General features: G+C 47.8%; 1 protein-coding gene across 1 annotated transcript in view; it reads left to right on the forward strand.

The window, feature by feature from the left end:
* Positions 1 to 19167, forward strand: part of LOC147689500 (vomeronasal type-2 receptor 26-like) — a 542936-nt gene that overhangs the window by 382545 nt on the left and 141224 nt on the right. The gene's annotated exons all lie outside the window — the stretch shown is intronic.

Raw genomic sequence — 19167 nt, forward strand, 5'->3', positions numbered from 1 at the left:
GCCTCCTTATAGGCTCGAGAGCTGAAAGCAGGACCCTGGTCAGAATGGAACGTGGTAATTGCGTATATGCCGATATGGACTCGCGAATCTTTTATAACCGTTCTAGCGTCAGCCGAGCGCTGGTGGCCTCATTATTTAAGTGCTTTTTGTCTTAATGGTGTACACTGGGACGCGCTTCTCTTCTTTGATTGCGCAGATAGACCGCCTTATGCTGTCTAGAAGGGATCCTGAAACTACACTGGCCTGTTCATTACTGCGATCTCTGTTGCAGTTTTCACAATTTTGAGCAAAACATTGAATATCTATACTCATTCCTGGCCACCAGTACTCTGATTGTAATTCTTTCAGAGAGGCTTTGATTGTTTGGTGTTTCAGACCCAACCCCATGTGTGCTTCCAGTAGGAGGAAGCCCCTCCTGCTCCTGTTTGGAATTACTCTATCCCCCACTCCAGGGATTCGAGCAAAAGGAACGGAGTTTGCATCGATTATGTATGCATAATTGAGTGGATAGTTTATGGGTAGTGTTGCACAGTCGCCTTTTACGGTCGTTTTTACTGCTAGCATGGTTTCCCCGTCTATGTACTTATCTGTACGCTTTTTTGTGGCTACGGAAGCCGGTTTAGTTGCTTCCGCTTTGGCTGTATTAGCCAATGAATTCCCTGCAACGTGAACGCCATCACGCTGAAGACTCTGTGCGTGAATCACGTGAGTCTTTTGTAGTTCTTTGTGTAAAAGAGCTACCTCGTTCCAGAGCTTTTTATGCTTTATTGTGGCACCTGTGTCATCTTTGTAGTCGTTTTCGATCCAACTCTGCAGTTTATTGTTGTAAGAATTGACGCAAAAATGAGAATCGCACACGATAAGTGTGGGGAATTCGCGTTCTGTATTTTCGAGCGCCATCTTTAAAGATCTGATTTCAGTTCTCTGAACCGAACAGTTTCTTACAGATTCAGTTTTTGTTACTTTCGGTCTGAATTTACCGCACAGCCAACGACCTTTAATGATCGCACATGCTGCATTGTAGGATTTGCTCTCTACGTTGAAATGCTGTACAAAGCTATCTGTATAGATTATACAGGCGTATTGTGGGAGAGGCAGGATTTCGATTGGCAGAGGATATTCTTCTTCATACTCTAAATCATTCAGTTCTTCGTATTGCGGGGCGAAATAGTATTTCACATCTTCCGCTCCTAGAGAATCTATACACTGTATCCATTTTGGATCTAGTGACACTGTAGGCAGGTTTACTGGGCTGAATAGCGCTTCGAAGGCGGATTCCGCTGTGAGGACGTTAATCCTTTTGCCGTGTGCTAGTTCTCGTTCATTTGCTAGTGCGATTTGCACTGCGTTCACAGTTCTTTCTGTGTGACTGAATGTTTTTTCTGCTTGTGTGTACAAGTGAGATTTAATTGAAATTGGTACCTTTTCTCCCTCATTAGAGGTTAGGTATGTGAATCCGCATCTTCCTGGGATGACTCGGATTACAAGATCACGTGTGTTGTCACGTGTGTCTAATTTTGTTTTTGCTAACATGTCTGTTTGCAGTGATCTCAAAATTTCTGTGTGTTTTTGAGTCCAATTGATTTGTTTTAAATCAGGTTTAATTAGTTCGTAGAGAGGTTTAACCCTCTCTGCGTAATTTAGGATGTAAGTTCTTCAGAAATTCAGAAAACCTAGTATTGATTGTAAATTCTTCAGCGTTTTTGGAGCTTGGAGTACAGCGCACTTCTCTAAGAAGTTGTCCGCTAGGCTTTTCCCTTCACTTGATAATTCGTACCCTAAAAACAGTACTGTCAGATGGGCAATTCGGGACTTTTTAAAGTTGAATTTGTAACCCTCTGCTGCGAACCCAAGTATAATGGTGTTCACTCTTTTCAAGTGAGTATCCAAGTCGTCGTCTGTGAGATAAATATCATCTACGTAAGATAATGCTTCATCATCATAGATTTGTAGTAACTCTGTTACCCTAGCTGAGAATAGTCCTGGGCTGTTCTTGAACCCCTGTGGGAGTCGACAGAATTTTTTCTGTGACCCAAATGCGGAGAAAGCGGTCAAGTATCTGCTTTCTGGTGCAATGTTTTGACAAAAGAAACCATTAGAAATGTCTAATGTCGTTTTGTATTTTTTCCTAACTATGTTATTCATTAGGGCTGCACTATGCGAGTTTTGTACTGCAAAAGTTTTGCAACATGTATTAAGATGTCTGTAGTCCAAAACTAGACGATATGAATTGTCTGGCTTGGAGACAGGAAACAAAGGATTGTTCATCTGAGAGGTGCATGTTTCAATCACCCCCTGGTATTCAACTTGATCTAAGATCTCCCTGACCTGTTTTTTAGCTTCTTGCTTTATGGGATACTGCCGTTGGGCAGTTGGTTCACTTTTTAGTTGGATTTTGTGAGGAGGAGAGTCCTCATCCCATCCTACATGATTTTTATACAATGCAGGTGCCTGGGCCACTGCCCATTTCCTTGCATATGTATATTTTTTATGAATCGGTATGTGATTCGAGAAGGCAGGCATAATTACTTCTTCGCCACGAGGGCACTCCCTGACAAACTCCGGGGGCCAATCTTTTTCAGCTAACAGAATATCATAGCCTTTTGAGAGCTTATCCCAAAATAGACCCTTAACTTTCCTAGTCTTATCACCCTCTATACGCAAAGTTATTTCGTATATTTTATGGGGCTCGCTAAGTCTGGTGTCGGCAGTTTCAACCTGAATGTACTCATTCGTGTCCACTGTCTCCAGATGACTCATCAAGTTCTTGCGCGCTATACTGATCTCTGCTGCACTGTCCAACATTGACAATGCCCACTCCCCGTTTTTCAACTGTGTCCTCAGTATTCTCGGCATGGTTGATTACTCTAATACTGGCTACCTTCTTTTTCTGAAATTGAGATTTCTTATTTTGAGCAGGTTCCTTGTCTTTGGACTTGGTGTGCTCTCCTGGGTCTGACCGTCCTCTTCTTTCCGAATTCTGTGGAAATGATCGAGAGGGACGTGTATCAATACTTTGATATCTATCAGGTTTTTTTATATTATCCCTATTTCTAAGGTTATATCTTTTCTCAGAGGGCTCCCGTTGGGGAGACTGGCGTTCTCGAGTCGGAGTTCTTTCCCTCCGTCGAGGAGACCTTCCTCTGGACTGGAAAACTTTTTCCTTGGGAGTGGATTGTTTATTTCCATCCCAGCTCTTTTTAGGAGTGTTTAAATTATTTTTAATAAATAATTTTTCTGGATTTTCGAGCAGTTGGGGCTTAACTGGTTTTCCACCCAAGCTGTCTCTACCTAATTCTTCATAGCATTTTTCTATGATTTTTGCAAGCTCAACAGGATCTTTTATATCTGTTTCCCTCAACTTCTGGCGAATCGCCACAGATGCTGCTTCTCCCTTTACGTTGGCTAATAATATAGCCGTGACCTGCTTGAAATCTTTCAGTAATTTCATACCCAGATTTAAAGCGGGCTCTGGACCGAATTCATTTTGAATTTGTTTTAGCACTTCTGGTATTACCGCCATAGACGGAACACTGTGTGTTTTTGTGTAAATGGAAGCAAAGACTGTACCCCAAGTGTCGCAGTCCTCCACGTGTGGTGCGATTCCCATAGGAAGGCAGATGGTCAAGATTCTGTGTTTCTCAATAGGGGTAGTATCAGGAAATACTGCCTCTATTTGAGTGATTTTCTGGGCTAACCAGAAAGGAATTTGTTCCCGTTTTACGGGTGTTTTACCAAGACATGACTGTATGTTCTGTGGTGTAATTTTATTTGTGTTCCCCTGATGAGGGGTTAGCTGTGGTGAATTAACAGCTGGCTGGACTGTTGCAGTCCGCATTACATATTGGACTAATTGCCTATGTATTTTTATTAATGTGTTTAGCTGTACTAACAGCTCTTCTCTTGACATTCTTGCAATGTCAGGATGTGGTGTGTAGCTGGCTAGAACCGGCCACGTTGCTCCTGGTCTCCCTAGAGGACAGAGCCTAGTTATGTGATTATTGTGTTTTAGGGCGCCATTAAACCAGAGCAGGTGCTCTTGAAATTTAAGTGGGATTTCAATCTCCTCGAAAGGAGCGTACTCTCCCGGAGGTTCCTCTATTTTGTAATAGTGAAACTCTTGTGTTGCAGCGTTTGCCGCTGGAAAGTTTATCCATGAATAGAATACCTCTGTCTGCCGATACTCGTGAGCCTCTACCACGAAAATTACTGTACCACCCTGAGGTGTCAGTCCGTGTTCTATAAGTTTTAAAGTTATAGATTTTCTTAACTGGACCGGGATGATAATAGCATCCGGGTCTGCTTGTAGGAGACTCGTGTCTTCCTCCATTAGCTGGGATGCCAGTCTAACTGCTTCCCTTTCTTCTTCACTGTCTGTCATTTAAACAATGCAGGTTTTCAGAGTAGGTCTCCAAGGAGACAAAGATTAGGTGCACAATATTTTGGAACACTGTATCCTTCAACGTTGAATAAACCAGAGCTTTACATAGGAATCTCTTCCTACTAAGGTCGGGCGGATTTTAACCTTTCACCCACTCCAGACGTCTATTGGAGTTTTTACGGGAGAAAGGGGTGTGAAATATGCACGACTGAGTTACTCTACAAGTCTTGCGTTAGTTTATCGCCTTACCAAAACGTTGGGCGCCATGTAGTGTAGTTCCTAGTTTCCCACTAGGCCCTGCGCATTGGAATAACATAAACAGTAGTATCGACGTGGAACTGCAGATATTCCAGGCCTCCACTGACTATGCTAAACTTAATTGGGTTGTGTTACCAACTAGCTCAGAGGTCACTGGAAACTTTCTTCTCTGAATAGGAAGTGATCAGCTTCCTTGGCACAGACAAGAAGGGATTCAGTTTTCCAACAACCGTGCAACATGACAACTTTGCTCCTCAGATCAAGAGTCGATCTCTAGGGTCGTGTGAAACAATAGACACAGATTTCACTCAGTCAGTCTAGTGCAGTTCACTTTCACAGTATGTAGAGAATAGAGAGACGGGCGTGTATCAATAAAGGTTAACATTTATTGAACAGTCTTTCTTCTCGTACAAGAGAAATGTATTGCCACAATTGCAATAACTGTTATTATAAAAAGTACGTACAGTAAGATAAGAATAGCGAAATAGAACTGTAAAAGCATTGATATGGTTTCTTAGCCATACAATGGTTTAAAAGTAATAAAACATATATACAGTCATATATACATTAGGCTAACATACTCAACTGGTGCTTCTAACTAAGCCTACCCCAGTGTGCCTGACCTAAGCCTAACACGTGAGAAGGGGAGTAAGTAAGTAGCTTAAGTTAAGTTGGTTTTGCCAAGGTTTGTTTCAAGAATTCTCGTCTAAGGGTTTAGTCAACACCATACCTCTGAATAGAATGATGGAGGATTGGTATCTCCTTCAGGGGTCTCTCTCGATATCCCAGTCACCTGCGAGGGTAAACTGGAAGCGCCGGGACTGGATTTCTCTGCACGAGAAAGGCAGCGGCTTCTCTCAGCGCGTCGAGGAAGGAGGGGTGACAGCGTCCGCGGGCAGCTGGGCTGGATGTCTTCGCAGAGGACGGCTGCACGGCTCCTCAAGCGTACTGAACCATAGTTCGCGCTGTAGCGGCGATAATGGTAATCAGCAGCTTCACCACCACAGGATAGCAGGCTGCAGCGACAGAGTGCTAGTTTTTTACCAACACAGGGTCATGCAGGCAGCTGGCATCAGCAACAGGTTCGCTCGCTGCTTAAGGCAACGTTGGTAATATTTATACCTGACAGGTGCCGGGTTTGACGCAAGTTTGCTGGACATAAGACGTCAATTAAAGATGTCACTAGGAAGTGACAGTTATCAGTTGCTCATTAGAGTTCTATTACTAATCAAAACATAGCAAGCGGGGATTTCCAGGTTTGCTAAGTTTTTATCTTGTTGAAGAACTCGGAGTGTTATCTAGGAATATCAGATAGTGACTGCTGCTCTGTCATTGCACTAATTGGTCGCAAAGGAAGTAGCAGAGAGTCATGCTGGAATGTGGCTCTGTTCGTGTGAGGCCAGAGATGACTTTACAGAAAATCGCACTTGAACGGTTATGCCAATATAGGGAATAAATGGATTTATAGCCGAATAGGGGCATAAGGTCACAGTATCGATCAGGAACCTAGATAAGCACGCAACATTACAAGCTCAAAGGGGAGGGTACGCGGAGCAACATAAGCTGCCTTTTGATCAACGCAAGATCTTTGGTGAAACACAGTCTGTAGTGCGCCGAGATTATCCAGGACAAGGAGATAAAAATCGCCTTTGTCACTGAGACCTGGACGGATGCGGCCTCTGGGCCAGATATAGTAAAAGCTACCCCTCCAGATTATCTTAGTCTTGTCTTGGACAGGCTTAAGAAAAAAGGAGGGGGCCTGGCGGTCGTCTATCATTCCTCCATCAAAGGGTCCTTCTAACTGGTGCTCTCCGAGACGTGTGAGGTCTTAGGGTTTAAGCTCATTCTGTCCAATCATCAGTCCTTTAGAGGCTGCCTTCTTTATAGTCCCCGCGGGACTAAGGCCTGGTTCTTAGACACAGTTGGTAGCTTCCTAGAGGAAGCCTTCTGCGCAAAATCCTTCACAGTCCTAGGAGATTTCAATTTCCACCTAGAGAGCAGTTCAGATTCGGACACAATAGCCTTATCGGAGATGATGCATGGGGTGAGATTAACTCAGGTGGTTACGGGGTTAACACATTTGGCAGGCCAGACAATGGACGGAATATTCACGAACAATCCTGATCTGAAGTTTGTCAAGAATGATCCTGGCGCCTGGTCTGATCATGGTGGTGTTTAATATTTCCGCCACCCCACTTCATAGGGCTAGGCAGGACAGGAAAACCGTTAGGACCTGCAGAACCTGGAATAAGGTTGAAGGAAGAGTGTTTGAGGACCTCCTGGTGTCCTCCATGGTCACTCTGCCAGCAGACGTGGACAAAGCGGCGGCCACTTATTCTAACTGGATTGACCGCGCTTGAACCACACTAGCCCCACCAAAAACCTGTCGCCCTACCCGCACCGTTCCGTCAGCCCCCTGGTTCTCTGACGAGCTCAGAGAATTTAATTTGGCATGCAAAAAACTTGAACGGATTTGGTGCAAAAACTATTATGAGACAGACAAACGAAAACTCAAATCTAGCCAGATGGTATATAAAGACATGATCCAGAAGGCCAAACGAACATACTTTACCGACCGTATTAATGGGGCCAAGAACTCACCTAAGGAACTCTTCCATACGGTCTAGAGTCTGGCAATTTCTAAGCCAGTGACCACTCCACCTAGCGAGGAGTTCGAGTCAAGACCTTTCGAACTCCCCGGGGGGTTCCCCAGGGATCCTCACCAAGCCCCACCCTTTTTAATATATATGTCTTCTCTCTTGCCCCTGTTATCCGGTCATACGGGTTCGAAATAACATCTTATGCAGATGATACTCAGATTGTGTTATCACTGCTTCCAGGGAGAGAGGATGGCGTGGCCTCCAAGTTTCAGGATTGTCTGGCAGCAGTCAGCACTTGGACGGCCAGAAATTGCCTAAAATTGAACTCCTCCAAAACTGAGGTTTTACTCTTTGGCACCAATGTAAACTTTTGGAGTCCCAAGTGGTGGCCCGAAGAGATCGGAACCCCCCACTCCCATTCCTGTAACTAAGGTCAAGAACTTGGGAGTCTTGATCAATAATAAGCTCTCCTTCAAACCCCAAGTAAATGCTCTGACCTCCTCTATCCACTGGTCGCTGAAAATCATCCGGAAGATCCTCCCCTTTCTACCGGATGAGTGCAAAAAAATGGTGGTGACGGCCCTCGTGCTCTCCCGCCTCGACTATTGTAACAGTTTATTCCTAGAGGCCCAACAGAGGCTGCTTAACAAACTGCAGGTTCTGCAGAATGCCGCAGCCCGGCTCATTTCCAGCCTACCAAAGTTTGCCTCCGTTTCCCGGGAACTGGTGAAGCTACACTGGCTTCCAGTGCGTAAACGGATAACTTTCAAATCATTATGTATAGTCTTTAAGGCAGTCCATGGACTTGGCCCTTTGTTTCTACAACGGCATTTCCAGAGATACAAGCCGGGTAGACAGCTTAGGTCGGCCACTCTGGGGTTGATTAGGACCCCACGCATTAAGAAAGCACGCTGGGGGGGGGGCAGAAGCTTTGTCTGAGGTGCCGCTACTGCCTGTAATGCCCTACCAACGGCTCATCTGCACTTATAATGGGAACCATTTTTTTTAAAAACTGTTTTTATTGCAGAATTAGAAACCATTGCATACAATAGATCAACCAGCACACTCATGATGTCCCCAAACCTGGATAAAATAAGCAGAAAGTCGTACACAGCCATTTAGCCCGTATCCCGGAGGCCGGGCGGCGTAGTAATCCCCACTTCCAGCGAGAACATCAGAGTGAGCATCCCATAGGGATGATTGGTCAATAACATCTTTACGTATCTGTGTTTTACCCCCCTAAACTCCTAATCCTCCCCCCACACCAGCCAGCAGTCACTAGCATTCTAGTTAGGCGAGCGACACTCGTGATCCCGGACCCCAGCCCATCCAATGGCGGGCCCCTATCGCGTTGGTCTGATGTGTCCCTGTCCCTCCCTCGCTGCCTATCTAAGCTCTCCTGTCACGCTAGGGACACTTTCAACCCCGGAAATAACTGCTGTGCCTCTTGACCTGGTCCTCGGTGCTTAATACTACCCCCAAACAATCCCCAAACTACCCCCTCCCCCCCACCCCCTGCAACCGCTGACGATATGGGCCTTATTCTCATCACTACAATGGGGCTTGCTACAGATCAATCGATGCTGTCACATTCTCAAGCCTCATGGAGCCCGTATACACAAATAGCTTAATCTTCTTCCTCCACCATGGAATCACGCAACGCCTGGACTATCATCTCCCACGCCCTCGCCATTTCTAAGCTCTTTTCATTATCAAGCTTGGCTGCCTGTCTCATTCGGAGCACACTCTCACATTCAGACCATCTCAGCAGTTCATTCACCCATCTCCTCACTGACGGTCCCTCCCTGGACTTCCAGTGCCAAGTGATTTCCCTCTGCGCCAGAATAAGCCCCAGGTCAATGAATTTACTCGTCACCTTGGTATTCTTCGTGTGTGGGAACCAGAGCAACAGACACGCCGCCATGTCAAAATCCACCTCCCGGTCAGTCACCGCATTCAGGAGTTCCCCAACCTCCAACCAGTATGTCTCCAGCTTTGGACAACACCACAACAGGTGATCTATATCAGCCTCCAATGCCAGGCACCTCGGGCATCACGCCTCCTGCACCCGGAAATACAGCTTAATCTTTTCCGGGGTCAGGTAAGCCCTATGCAGGACGTAAAAGTGTACCTGTTGAAAGCGTGCATTCCTTGTCCCCTTCCATGTTCGCTTCAGGATATGTCCCCACACCGTGTCTGGAATGGGCCCACCTATGCTAACCTCCCATTTCTCTTTCATCGATAGTCCAACGCACGTGAAAGGGCATACATTGGATTTAATCTTTTCCACTGTGCCAATTAAGGTGTCCTCCCCATTGCCGGTTCTATGGTCCGACCATTATTTAATTAACTTTGTGTTGTTAGCTGAGCTCCAGACGTGTCAAAGAGCTTATAAGGATGGGCCTCGTCAAGCGAGAGCCTTTCACCTGGTGTCAGCTGATATGCTCGCTGATGCACTCCATGCACATCCTTGCATTATGACTGGGAACTTAGAAGTCGACCTGCCGCTAGTCCAGGACTGGCTCCGGACAAGATTCGAGGAGCTTGCCCCTCGGAAACCGGTCAGGACAGCCCCCTGCCAGGATTCCGCTCCTTGGTTTACCGCCACTCTGCGGAAAGCGCGCCAGGACTGCAAAAGATCTGAAAGGCTCTGGCGGCGCAGATATGCGCCTGAGGAGAAACTGAAGTACAGGGGTGCGATAAAATCTTACCACAGACAGATTGCCGAAGCTAAAAAGATCTACTTCGAGCATAGAATAGACCAGGCTGATAACACGAGCCGGGAACTATTCCAAATTGTGAAGGAATTCATAGAACCGGTGGCGGCCGTTAGGGTTCACTCCCATACTGAGGAGTGGATCAAGCAGCTTGCTGACTTCTTTGTGGACAATATCCGTAGGATTCAGGACTCTTTCGATCGGGTGGAGTCCCTGGAAGTGGCTGCAGCTGTGGAAAGTGATCTAAAGGTCCTTCCATCCGCTGCAGCCGAGCAGGTGCCCACTCTTTCGACGTTCCCCCCGTTATCCTGCGAGTCCTCTCTGGAGCTGCTTTCCCGGTTGAAATCTGGATCCCCCTTGGATGCGTGTCCGGCCAAATGCCTGAGCTCGGTGGCACCAGCTATTAACAACTTGCTGAACCCCTTGCTCAACATGTCTCTGAGTTCTGGAGTGGTCCCTAAAGAATGGAAGCATGCTCTTATTCTCCCGCTTATTAAGAAACCTCTGCTCGACCCTTTACAGTGGGCCAACTATAGACCAATCTCCCTCCTCCCTGCTCTGGCGAAGGTGGTGGAGAAACATGTTCAGCATACTCTTACCACCTTTATAGAGAATAACAAACTGCTGCATGACTCCCAATCTGGCTTCCGTGCTAATTACAGTACGGAGACAGCTCTTGTGGAGGTAACCGACGCAATCAGGGAAACGCTTGATCTTGGGGGAAAGGCCATGTTGGTCTTGCTGGACCTGTCGGCGGCATTCGACACCGTCCCACACGCCGGCCTCCTCCGAAGACTCCGGGAGGTAGGTCTGCGGGGGACGGTGTTGGACTGGTTTCAATCCTTCCTAACAGACCGTCGGCAGGTGATCTGGGCTCCTCCGTTCTCCGCGGAAATGCCTTCGCTAGAGGTGGGGGTGCCTCAAGGATCCATCCTGAGCCCCACCATATTTAACATTTATGTGGCCCCTTTGGCGAAGGTCGCGGAGGCATTTGGAGCCCGGGTCATTTCATACGCTGACGACACCCAGCTCCTGTTCACCTGCAGGAAGGGAGAAGTTTTTAATGGCGACAGAATCAGAGACTGCCTGAGTGCTGTTTTTGCATGGTTTCAGCACCAGAACCTGAAATGTAACTCGGATAAGTCCGAGTTGCTCTTTTTTGGCTGCGCTGAGGACCCTGGCTGGAAATCGTGGTGGCCTTCCGACATGTTCCCCCCTGAGAAACCATCTGCCCAAGTAAAAAATCTGGGTGTGGTATTTGACGACAGTCTTTCTTTTCGTCCCCACATCACGGGCCTGGCGAAGAAAATGTTTCGGTATCTTGAAGATGGTGAGGAAATTTCTCCCTCTGCTTTCCCTTCAATATCGCAAGAACATCGTGCAAGCACTCGTGGGTTCGCGTTTAGATTACGCTAACGCACTTTTCTCTGGTCTGCCTAAATATCTGGTATCCAGATTGCAAGTTGTCCAAAACTCGGCGGCCAGAGCCATCTTTGGCCTTCCACGGAGAGCCAGTGCCTCTCTACTGCGCGGCAGGCTGCATTGTCTGTCTATCCCCAGCAGAATTAGTTTCAAGGTCCTCACGTTGGCGTTTAAAGCCCTCCACTGCATTGGCCCAGCTTACCTCAGGAAGCGGATTGTTCTCTACGTTCCCCGGAGGAGCTTGAGATCTGCTGACCTGGCTAAAGTGGAGATACCAGTGATCAAACGCGTGCGGATGGGAGGCCGGTCTTTCCAGTTTATGGCGGCCAGGTTGTGGAATGAGCTCCCTCTATCACTCCGCAAGGCTAATAATCTTCTGGCCTTTAGAAAGGAGCTCAAGACGCTCCTTTTCTCCACCTAACCAGTGGGCCTACAGTGCTTCTGCCGCTGGGTTTTTCTTGGTTGTGTTCAGGACTCTCTGCCAAAGCGCCGGGACACCCGATCTGGGTAGCCGTGCGCTCAAGAAATACAGTTCTAACATAACATAACATAACATAACATTTCGATTTCAGGCCAGGAGGGGATCCAACCCCTCGTGCAACATCCTATTATGGAGGCAGGTCACCGCTTTAAATGTGCCTGCGGCCATCACGACATACTGGCAGGCCATGGTCGTTTCCGGCTCAAGGAGCCCTCCTTTCCAATGTTGCTGCATTGCTGCCACCACAGCCGCATGCAAGAGGAAGCTCCCTTCCGGTAGCCCAAACTGTTCCTGCAGCATCTGGAAGGGGACCAACGTTCCATCTATATACAGATCACCCACCATTTGCAATCCCAGCTCCTCCCATTCCAGCAGCGGAGACCAATCGCCACCATGCGGCAGCGCGGTCAGCATTCCCAATGGTATCTCCGGTGCATAAGGTCGGGATGTCTTTGCTCTCTTCAAACTCCTATGCCAACACAACCTGAGCATCTTTTCCTCCATAGTGAGGCCTCGTAACTCTAATTTCTGCTGCATAATAATGTAAGCCAGGACGTGGCATTGTATACCATTCCCTCGCTCGTTTTACGGCCCTCTGAACACCCTAGCCACGTGCTGCGTAAGAACCTGAAGCTGCGCAGCCAAATAGTACAATTCAAAATCGGGGACTGCCATCCCCCCTCAAGCTTGGGTCTAAGCAAGGTGTTCAAAGCTACTCTACATCGTCCGTGCCCCCAGAGGAAGTCGATTATCATTGTCCGCAGGTCCTTAAAGATCCTCTGAGGAATCCAAATGGGCAGCGTGCGGGAATAATAAAGTAACCGTGGGAGCGCCACCATCTTCAATAGAGCTACTCCACCCAGTACTGACAAAGGGAGGAAGGCCCAAAAGGATATACAGCCTCTCAGTGCTCTTATACAACGCCCAATATTACCCTCCAGCAGATTCGCGACCCCGTGGTAGATGCGGACTCCTAAATAGGTGAAACAAGATGGCTCCCAGACCACACCCAAAGCACGAGGGGGGCATGGTGTGTCCGCCTTAAGCGGGAAGATGCAAGTCTTCGTCCAATTAACCATAAGGCCCGACAACCGACCAAACTCGGATAACATATCCATCGCTCCCTCCAGAGCCTGCTCTGCATCCGCCATGTACAGCAGCAAGTCGTCCGCATATAAAGATATATAGTGCGATTGCACACCTTGTTCAATCTCCCGGTACATGACTCCTGACCTGGCTCGCGCTGCTATTGGTTCCATCGCTAATGCAAACAGCAATGGGGATAACGAACACCCCTGTCTCGTCCCTCTACAAACCGGATAATCCGCGGACACAAGAGTGCCCAGGCGCACCCTCGCTGTGGCCGATAAATATAACACTTTCGTCCATCTGCGAAACCCCTCACCAAGACCAAACTTCACCAGGACTTCTTCCAAGTAGACCCATTCCAGGCTATCAAAGGCCTTCTCAATATCCACAGATACCACTGCCGGATCACCATCTGCATCCGCAGCGCCATCCAATATCCCAATTAGGCGACGAATATTGAGCTTCGTGTTCCTTGTAGGGATAAACCCTGCTTGGTCCCTGTGCACCAACCTGGTCATATGTGGAGCTAACCTGGTGGCTAGTATACGGCTCAATATCTTGTAGTCTACTGTCAACATGGACAAAGGCCTATATGACTTCACATCTGATGCCTCTCTGCCGGGTTTCAGCAATGGTACTATCAACGCCTCCCTCATCGATCTGGGCAGATACCCCAACCTTCTAGCCTCCTCGTACACCACCAGTAATCTGGGCGCTAAACTATCCACAAACTTCTGGTAAAATTCAATCAGCAGGCCATCCACCCCAGGCGTTTTATTCCTCGCCATGTGTTTAATGGCCGCACTGATCTCGGCGAGCGCGATAGGCCCTCCCAAGTCCTTCGCATCATCGTCATCCAGCACCAGAAGCTGCATCAATTCCAAGTAATCACTGATCTCCGAGGCCTCTACCCCCAGTTGGCACTCATACAACTTCGCATAATAGGTCCGAAAACACTCCAGCACCGCTGTCTGCGAATAAACCATCTCCCCTGATGCAGTCCTTATGCTCAAAATTGGGCAACCTCTGATTTCAGGATTAGCGAGCCTGGCCAGGAGCGTGCCTACTTTATCCTTCTCAGCATGCTCTTTAATGGCATATTGCCTATAAACATAGCCCCGCAGCCGTTCCGTTTCTGTCGCCACTACCTCTTTCGCTTCTAATAACCTGGCTTGTAAGTCCGGTCAGTCCGGTCTACGCTGTTCCAGACTCCTCAACTCCTCTTCCGCTTTTGCAAGCGCATTCAACACCGATGTTCAGGCATTCGAGAACCTACCCATACACACTCCTCTCACCACCACTTTCATCGCGTCCCATTCAGTGGACCTAGTATGAGCTGTACCCTCGTTTTCCCCAAAGTATTGGTCTATGCCTCGTTGGACCGCGTCACTAAACACCGAATCTTCCAAGGTGTCAGGCCGAAGCCGCCATGTTGGAATTGCGGATCTCGCACATTGCCATTGCACGAATATCAACAAGGGATTGTGATCCGAGATGGTCCTGGTCAGGTATTCTGTATGGGTGACCATTGCAGCCAGGGAACCACTGCACAGGACCGAATCGATCCTGACGTGTAAGGCGTGGAGCGCCGAGAAAAAGGAATAATCCCTACTATCCTGATGTTGCTCCCGCCATACATCTAGCAGTCCCCACCTCTCTTGCCAAACCTTCCTATGTGCAGCTAGTCTACGTACTGGGGAATCAGCCAATGGTGGATGCGACCTATTCAATGCCACATTAGTGATTGAATTAAAGTCCCCTCCCAGAATCACAGGACCCACCAAGAAGGAGGCCAGTGAGCACGACAGGCCATCAAAAAAGCGAGCCTGGTCAACGTTTGGGGCATAAATGCAGCACAAAACCACATCCCGGCCATATAACCTCCCCTCCACCGCCACATATCTACCCTCAGGATCCACCAGCCGGTTCACCACCTGGAACGGTACACCCGCTCGAACCCATATCAGCACCCCTCTAGCGAATGCTGAATAAGTGGTACCAAAAACCTGACCATGCCACCTCTTCTGTAGCGCAGTGCATTCTCGTTTAGTTAAGTGAGTTTCCTGCAACATTGCAATCTGAACACCCCGCCTCACCAGATAAGCATGCACTTTGTGGCGTTTGATCATTGTTCGTAGTCCTCGGACATTCCATGTTAGGCATTTCAAATTAGGTAACGTCCCCATAATAATCCTTAACGATCCAATTCAGGTGCAGCCAGTCATTGCCCACATCGCAGCAGTTGCTCCCCCCCAAAACAATTGTAGAAAAAAAAAACCAAACCCCACTCCCCAGGACAGAGCCTAATAACCCAGTTTCAGCCCCGTTCCAAACCTTGAACTCAACACACATCAATCTAATCTGTGGTCGCCACCATAGAAGGCCTTAAAGGCTCCAAGGGGGTGAGTTATCGCCGACCCAGGGCAGGCGGAGCCCACGCCCCGCGTCTTCCATCCCACACTGCTTATGCAACACCCTACCTGCCAGCCCTTCTGGTACCAACTGAGTATTTCCGTGTCATAGGTCCTATACATGAGTTATTCATTAAAGATCCCATCAGATATCTGTGGGGTGACCGCAGGGCCCTTCGAGCTCTCCGACTCCGATAGTTCTTCTCCGGTCCTGCCTCCGTCCTCACCAGAGTCCGATTCAACCAGTCCACTCTCGTGTTGCGACCTCGTGATGCTCGCCGCCGCTGCCAGCGCCCCTCTTTTGTCCGCAGCCATTTGCCCTTCCTGTTTCGCTCTCTGAAGCTTGTTACGCGAGCGGATTAGTTGAGATTTCCGGATCTGAAGCGGTTTAGGCCTCTCCCGCTGACTCTTACCAGTTCTGTGTGTCCCGGATCGATACAACTCTAGCCACGACCACGCTTCATCAGGAGTCTGGAAAAATTGAGTGTTCCCATCCAGTATTACTCGCAGCTTAGCCGGGAAGAGCAATGAGTACTGAATGCCCTCCTCCCTCAGCTCCTTCTTCACCGCCAGGACGGATGCCCTGCTCTTTTTAACTTCCTGCGTATAGTCCGGGAATATCGTGACTCAGCTATTTTCCAACAAAAATGGGCCCAATGTTCGAGCCCTCTGGATTAACAGGTCCCGATCTTTATAGTGTAGGAGCTTCACCACCATCGGTCTAGGAGGGCGGCCGAGCGCCGGTGGGTGAGCCGGCACCCTATGTGCCCGTTCCAGTGAGAAGAAGGATGATAGGCCCTCCGGCGCCACCACCGTCCGAAACCAATTTTCTATATAGGCCACTGCGTCATCCCCTTCGATCTTCTCCGGCAGGCCTAAAACCTGTACGTTGTTCGGTCGATTACGGTTTTTGGCATCCTCCGCTCGTCTCTCCAACGTGTCCATGCGGCTGAGGATGTCCGTTATTTTATGTTCCGCAGTCACTACCGCCGGTTTCAGGTCTTGAAGCAGTTGCTCATGGTCCTTCACTTTGTCCGCCAGCTTAGCATGATCCGCCCTCAGGAGACCCAGCCCTGTGGCGACCTGCGCAATGTCCTGTTGCAAAGCCTCCTTAGTCGAGGTTATGGCCTCTAGAATAGTGTCCAGGCGCTGGTTCAGCCGCTGCTCCTGCTCCATCATCAGCGGGGAAGCTCGGGCCTCACCTTCTTGGGACAGCGCAGTAGAGTCCTCCCGGCCCTGTTCCGCAATGGCCGCCCGCCTGCAGCTGCCATTTTAGGTGCTTCTGGCGTCGTCATGCGGCCGCCCCTGGTCTTCCTCCAGATCCCGTTATCCTCTGCCCGGGAGTCGTGCGCACCAACAGTTATCGTAGGGCAGTCACCCCTGCCGTGCTAGCAGCGCCAAGAACCAGGAGTACCGGGGTCGCCCGCTTCCCTGTCGCTAGGGCCGGGATAAGGGGGGAAGGGGGGAGGTATAAACGGATGCATACAAGCTGTACACCAGTCCAACACTGGCCTTCGTACCCCCAGCCCCTCTCAGGCCCGTTCGGGTGCGCCCCAGCTGCACCAGTCTTGCTGGAGGCGTTCGAGCCGCAGTCCGATTCCAGTCCACCTCGACCCTGGCTCAGTGACCATCGTCCCTTTCCGCCTCCATTTTCTTCCCGCTTCGCACAGCACCTCCAACTTCTTCTGTCAGGTCCCGGTGGTATATTCGGTCTCCCAAGAGCTCTCAGCTGCTCTCCGATGGTTCCCCAATACTTCACAGCTAGATTTGCCGATCAGGGATCCCCCAGGGTGTAGTTTTCAGGAGAAATAGCGGGACCTTGCGCGGAGCTGCAAGCTCACGCCGCCATCCCGATCGGCGTCCAAGACACGCCCCCCTTATAATGGGAACCATCATCAACTTTTAATCATCAGACTTTGACCCAGAGCAAGAAAAATGGTGAGAAAGGGAGAAAGCAGGGAATTAAATAAAAGGGCAAGGTGTGACTGGTCCTGAATGAAAGAGGTGTGAGGTGACATCAAGAATACACAGCGTTGGTACCCTCAATCATGGTCTTGGATTGCTTGTGTTTCAGTTCAGAGGGGACCTGGATTGGCAGCTCAGGCTGGACTATTCGTACTGAAACAGGACCAATGCCGGTTTGCATATTGGTGGGTCTAATTTAAATAGGCATGGTGGGCAAAGAACATGATTTCAAATGTCACCCTGAGAGATTGCAAGTGGTTAGTCTATTTGCAAACATTACTCCTATCACTTTTTGTGTTTTTGGTATTTGGCAATCCCAGAATTGGTCAGTGGTCTGTGACAGACTTAGAAAAACCGTAGGCATCAATACTTGACAAAATAAACACTAATAGGAAGATGTTATGTTTTAAGGTGGTCTAGGAGAGTGCCCTATGACACAGCAATAGCTGGCTCTAAATTGTCGTTCACTGGTTATCCAGTCTTTTCACAAGCCTTCACATCATAGATTTTAAAAAAAAAATAAGATAGTGTAATTTACTGAGTTTGGTTATTGTATCATTTTATGTATATTTGTTGTTGGCCAACAAGGCTAGAGTGTTTTGCATGAATTAGATAGTTGCATGCAGACAAGAAGTGCTGGGGTCAGGTTAGAAATGTTGCACATTAAAAACACTAGGGGGACATTTACTAAGGTTTTGCGTTGGAGTTGGGTCAATACAAGGCTGATAGGGTTTCTTAATATGTGCTAGTCAGCCACAAGGGCCCTAGTGCAGGTAGACAGCTGAAGAGCATCATATGTTCATAGATATGATGTGTTGCAGATCTCTCCCATTCGCTCGGTGCAGAAACTTGCCTTGCTGCGTTGTGTTGTGTGAATTGTTAGTAAATATGCGCCTGAATGGCAGATTCAGTTTAGTTTCCATATAACACTTTATACATATATAGGTCCTCTAAATGACTGTACATGCCAAACTAGCTTCCCGTTTTATGGAGGATGTTTCTCTGCTCATCCTGATGAGTGGGCACTAACTTACAATATCTTCCTTAAATTGTATGTGTTTCCTTTCTGTCAGTCCTTTGAAGTACCTGGACCCAATGTACTACCATTAGGATTGCAATTATGAAATCATTATTCCTAATGTATGAAACTTATCGAGTTTCATTTAAAAACTCAGCTAACTCATGAATATTAATAAGGTGGGTGGAAATTTGCAAACTGTTAGGAAACAACACCATCACAAGGATGGTGGCCTACTGAGGTCAGCAGACCACCATGGCTGTGATTACTTTTAAATAAAGCAGTTTTTTTATTTCTTGAAATGTAACCCTTAATTAAAATGAGATTTTGGTTATATGAAAAAATTAAACATTTTAGTTTAATTTTCTAAGAATAGACAGTGGTCCTTTGGCCCATTACCTCCTCTTCAAAAATATTTCCTCTGCATTCTCACAGGTGAAAGTGTCACTTTGGGACCACTTCCCCTTTGGGAATGGGCTACCACCAGTTTTAATCTGATGGTAAAGTATTACTGTTTTAAGATCAGAATTCATTTACAAAACAGTAATAGATACCACATCAATTCAGTATTTGGAATGGACTCCTAAACACAGCCCTTCCAAATATCGAATCACTAACACTTACTGCGATTCGGAAACATGTTACAGAATAACTGTTTGTGTTGTTGTACATTTAAAAAACGTTTTTGTGGTCTTAAATGGTTGATTCTACAAATAGGGACATTTATGACAACAAAAACACTTTGTACATCTGGTCCTAGGAGTTTCCCCACAAAAATGCTAAATTAATAAAATAAATATATAATGAAGAAGTGACTCTAGATCT

The sequence above is a fragment of the Lissotriton vulgaris genome, chromosome 10, assembly GCF_964263255.1.
Source record: "Lissotriton vulgaris chromosome 10, aLisVul1.2, whole genome shotgun sequence".
NCBI classification, from domain to species: Eukaryota; Metazoa; Chordata; class Amphibia; order Caudata; family Salamandridae; genus Lissotriton; species Lissotriton vulgaris.